Raw genomic sequence first — 6227 nt, forward strand, 5'->3', positions numbered from 1 at the left:
ATTCGGTATAAATAGTACTTAATTAGGTATAAAACGGAGAAAATCGGGCATATATATTTGGAGAATAATGTGTTCTTTTTGTTGAATTTTTTTATCTAATTAATGCATAAAAGTGAGAAAAAATAACTTTTTACCATTATTTGTATCTTTCAAAACAAAATACTATCACTTTAATTACTTGCACAAAATTATTTATTTTAAGTACAAAATAATCTAATTCAGTATAAATAACACTTAATTAGGTACAAAACACATGTAATCGAGCATATAATATTTGGAGAACAATGTGATCTTCTTTTAAACTATTTTCTCTAATTAATGCACAAGACATATAAAAATTAAATTCTTATCATTATTTGTATCTTTCAAAAAAAAATTATTATCACCTTAATTATTAACACTAAGTTACTTATTTCAAGTACAAAATAATATGAGTTAGGTATAAATAGTAGTTAACGAGTTATGAAACGCATGGAATCAAGCATATAATCTTCGGATAACAACATGCTCTTCTTTTGAAATATTTTTTCTAATTAATGCATAAAACTTAGAAAAAATAACTTCCTACTATTACTTGTATCTTTTAAAAACAAAATACTATCACCTTAATTACTAGCACAAAATTGTTTGTTTCAAGTACAAAATATTATGAATTTGTTATAAATAGTACTTAATTAGGTGCAAACTATGAAAAATCGAACATATAATATTCGGAGAACAATGCGCATTTCTTTTGAACCTTTTATCTAATTAATGCATAAGAGTGAGGAAAAATAACTTCTTACTTTTTTTTTTTTGTATCTTTCAAAATCAAAATACTATAACCTTAATTACTGGCACAAAATTATTTATTTCAGATACAAAATAATATGAATTCGTTATAAATAGTACTCAATTAGGTACAAAACGCAAAGAACCTAACATGTAATCTTCGTAAAACAATGTGCTCTTTTTTTAACTCTTTTATCTAATTAATGCATAAGAATCAGAAAAATAACTTCTTATTATTTGTATCTTTTTAAGAACAAAATAATATCGTATTAATCATTGGCACAAAAGTGCTTATTTCAAGTACAATATAATATGAATCCGGTATAAATAGTACTTTAACTAATTTGGTACAAATAAGTTGGAAATTGGGATATTAGTGATATCTAGTTGAAGTCATAACATATAAATATTTCATAAACATTCATGAACCACTTACCAAGAATTTGGTCGCATGTTTGATCCGTCCTAAATGTTTTATACTTAATTGGGTTCTAATTATCCCATATTTAGGTCATTTTATGCCAAAATTAAGCTATTTTGTACCAATAATTAAGTCGATAGTGCCTTGTTGCCAAAAAAATTAAGATGATGGTAATAAGTTCTTTTTCATAGCTTTTATGTATTAATTAGTTGCAAGTATTCAAAAAACGTGCATGTTGTTACCCTGATTTTATGTGTTCATTTCTTGACTTTGTATACTTAATTGGATCCTGATTGTCCCAAATTAGGATCATTTTGTGCCAGAAGTAAGCTATTTTGTACCAATAATTAAGTTGATAGTGCTTTGTTGCCAAAAGATAAAAATGATGGTAAGAAGTTTTTTTTCATAGCTCTTATGTATTAATTAGTTGCAAGTATTCAAAAGATGTGCATGTTGTTACCCTAAGTTTATGTGCTTATTTCTCGACTTTTTATACTTAATTGGGTCCTGATTGTCCCAAATTTGGGTCATTTTGTGCCAAAAATAAGTTATTTTGTACCAATAATGAAGTTGATAGTATCTTGTTGCGAAAAGATAAAAATGATGGTAATAAGTTTTTTTCATAGCTCTTATATATTAATTAGTTGCATGTTATTTCCCTTAGGTTATGTGCCCAATCCTCGATATTTTATACTTAATTGGCTCTTATATATACCATATTTGTACCTGGATGTACTCATTTGAGTAAATATTATGTGGTCTTAGTATCTCAAACATATATCAACATGCACCACCAATTTTTAAAATATTAGTGTTCTCTAGTTCAAGTAGTATCATGTAATAATTTCATGGATATTCATAACTACTTACCAGGAATTTGATCACATGTGCTTTAATCTTAATTTCTGTTTTTGTGTGAACATCTCATTCATAATTCGATATTTAAAATAATCGTATAGAATAGTGTTTTGTAATCAATGACATTCACGGTCGTCGGAGACTATAATATTCCCACCGAATACTCAAATTAAGAATGTGCTATGTTGGCTCCTATATGTACCATATTTGTATCTGGATGTACTTGATTTATTTACATATGTACCTTATTTAGCTCTTTCATTATAATCTTGTCACTTGATATTAGTGTAGTTTTTTGTGTAACTACTGAAATTTTATAAATATGTGCTTCATTCATCCCGTTCTGTACTATATTTTAATATAATAGTACCTAGTTTACTTAAATTTTTACCTTCTTCAAGTGTTTAATTAAAACTTATATTATACTTGTGAATTGATATAAGTGGAACTTTTTTGAGTAGATATTATATGGTTTTAATATCTCAAACATATACCAACATTTACCACTAATAGTTGGAATATTGGTGTTCCATAGTTGAAGTAATATCATGTTATAATTCCATAGGTATTCATAACTAATTACCATGAATTCGATAAAATGTTCTTTAATCTTAATCTATGTTTTGGGTAAACATCTTATTCATAATTCGATATTTAAAATAATCATCTACAATAGTGTTTTGTAATCAATGACATCCACGTTCGTCAAAAACCACAATATTTCCACCAGATACTCAAATTTTATAAGAATGAGCTATGTTGGCTCCTATATATACTCTATTTGTACCTAAATGTACTCCATTTACTTACATATGTTCCTTATTTAGTTATCCTTATTTAGTTATGTAACTCTTTAATTACATACTTGTCAATTGATTTGATTCCATGGAAGAATACCCAAAATTTTTGAATTGAACATTGACATCAAATGGTTCCATGCATTCGGAATACCTAATTTATATGTTTTAGTACTCAACTTTTACTAATTGTTATCGAAAATAAATACGTGTGATTTACGAAATAGTACCCAATATTTTTTAATTGAATATTGATCAAATAGTTTTATACATTCAAATATCCAATTTGTTATAATTATTACCCAAATTATATATTTTTGTACGTAGATTTCACAAAATATTACCCAAAATTTTTAAATTGAACAATGTTAAAATTGTCTCACATATTCGAATACTCAATTTATGTGTTATAGCTCTCTATTTATTATAAATGATACTTAAATAGTTAAATTAGAAACTTTTGTACCTATATTTCAAAAATAGTACTTATGTTTTTTTTTAATGAAACCTAACATCAAATGTTCCTATATATTTAAATAACTAATAATTTATGTGTTTTGATATCCAATTTATTTTCATTGATACCCAAAAAGGACATTCTTGTACTTTGACTTTTAACAATATCCACAAGTTTTGAATTGAACGTTGTCATCAAATGGTTTTATTTTATACATTTTTTATTTAAATCCGAATTAATTTTAAAATAATTCAAATATTTAATAAAAATAATAATAATAATAATATTTTTTAAAATTAATAAAATTATTTGGTTAAAAATTAAGATTTTTTTTAAAAATAATAATAATTTAAATATTTGAAAACATATAAAATAATTTAAGATGATTGAGTTTAGTAGGACTCAAAAATAATGAGTGTAAATGTTAAAAAAAAATGTAGGTGAGAGATACAATATTAAATAATTTATTATTATTTTTTAATTTAATATAATTAAAACTAAAAAAATAAGATTATTATTTTAAAAAATAAATATATTTTAAATATTTTAAAATATATATAAACTTTATTTATTTAATATAAAATAATTTTATGTTATTGAGTGGAATGTGATATCCATAAATAATGAGTGTTAATGTTAATAGGATTGTGAGTGAAAAAATGTACGTGTTATTAACAGTGAAACCCACGATTTTTGATGACGTGGAGAGTGTTGTTGTGTTAATAACAAAATAGCATTGCAGATGCTCTTAGAAAAATTAAATTTTGTTTCTATTTATTTCATTCACACATGAAAGGCCGGTTTCTTCATATGTATTAATATTCGCACAAGTGATCGTTTCATAAATCATGATTATTTTTTTTAAAAAAAAGATTTTTTCTTTATTGAATTTACCACATTATTCAAATATTTGGAATTTAAATTACAAAAACTTAGGAATGAATTTTGTTCTTCATTGTATAAAAAATACCTCCACATACATAACTATTAATTTTCTCTATATTAAGTCTTGATTTTTTCACATTTTAATCTTGAAACTATTATTTTTTTCGTAGCATGTATCATGAGAAAAAAAATCAAATAAAAAATACAACTGCATAAAAATAATATTAAAATAAATTTCAACAATGAAAAAGAGACATATATATCTGCATAATCACAATGAAGAAGATATTAAAAAGTTAAAGAAAATAAATGGTAATAGAACATATACAAAGATAAGTTTAAAAAAAATATTTTTTGACAAGTTAATCAAGAAATGCAACATAAATTAGGTTGGAATGAACAAGAGTAATTCCATCGGCCTTTTATTTTTTACTTATTTTTTCAGATTAATTCCTCAATAGCTTCAAACCTACGTCAAATTTTGTTTTATGGTGGATTTATTTGATATATATATATATATATATATATATATTTTTGTGTGTGTGTGTGTGTGTGTGTGAACATTAAGGCCCCGTTTGGATTTGGTAGACATTTTTTTAAAAAATCACTTTTTTAAGCTACAATTTTTGGCTTTTGAAAAAACTCTAATTTTGACTTAAAAAGTGTTTATTTAAGCTTTTTTTTGGTCAACCAAACACCTTCTTAACTGAAAAGCACTTAAAAAAATGTTTTTATGGCCTGACTTTTGAAACCAAACGGGACCAAGTTAGAAGAAGGAAAGAGAAAAGGATAAGATAAAAGAAAGGGTATTTTTGGGTTTCCAAAAATATGGAGGGTATTATGGAATTTTAGATGGGCTTGGGGAGTTGAAAAACATAAAATCATTGTGTCAGAGAGTTGGAACACAATTTATCTAACAAAGGGACCGGTTGGAAACTTGTATTTGGCTTTAGGTATTTTAGAGTAATTTACCGTTATTATAATCTTTCAAAACATGGAAAGATATCAAGGAATAATTATCCTTTCAATTTGTATTTAATTTAATTTTTCACAATGAATATAACTAAACTTATTATATAATCATTTAATTTATATTTAATGAAATACTAAAAAAATTAGTAATATGGTATTTATGTTATTTAAATTACGTTCTCAAAAACATCCAAAATAATTTTCATGAAATTAATCAAATTAATTGTCAGTAGGATATATTTGATTAAAAACCATATGAATGCATCGCACTATCTTTTACGTAAGTGCACACATGTTTTTTCTGATTAAAAAACATATGAAAAGGATTCACACTCTCTTTTACGTACGTAAGAGCGCACGTGTTTTTCCCCCCAAAAAACCATTTAATCAGAATTTTTTTTGATATTTTGATTTGATTATATTATTTTCGTACATACGCATAAAATAATAGTGGCAATCATATTTAAATTATTTCATACAAAAATTATTCTAAGAAGATCTTAAGTATATTAACTCAATGTAATTTTACGTAATAGAAAATATTGGTTCAAGATAAGTTACATAAGAATTCATGAAACTCAAATGAATTGGAATCCTATTGAAATTATTTTCATAAAAAACTTATTCTAAGAAGATCTTTAACTTAATGTAATTGATTTTACATAATAGAAACTTATTGGTTCAAGATAAGTTACGTCATAATTAATTGAAACTAAAATGTGAGGTAATCTTATATTAAATTATTTGCATACAAAATTTATTATAAGAAAATCTTAAGTATATTAACTATTGGTTGTTAATTGGTCCAAGATAAGTACTTACGTACGTAAAAATTAAATGAAACTAAAATTAAAAACATTAAACACACAGGATCAATAACAAAATCAAAGAAACCATAATTATCTTCTTCTAAATGAATTTACCTAAATAACAATTACTTTACACAACTCAGAATCGGTACATAATGTTATGTAATGTAATGACATACATTGGTAAAAAAGCATCTCATTTAAAATAAAGTATATATTATCCTCTGTTAATAAATCACTAGCTCACTGAACAAAAA

Source organism: Henckelia pumila, chromosome 1 (assembly GCF_033568475.1).
Source record: "Henckelia pumila isolate YLH828 chromosome 1, ASM3356847v2, whole genome shotgun sequence".
Classification (NCBI taxonomy): Eukaryota; Viridiplantae; Streptophyta; class Magnoliopsida; order Lamiales; family Gesneriaceae; genus Henckelia; species Henckelia pumila.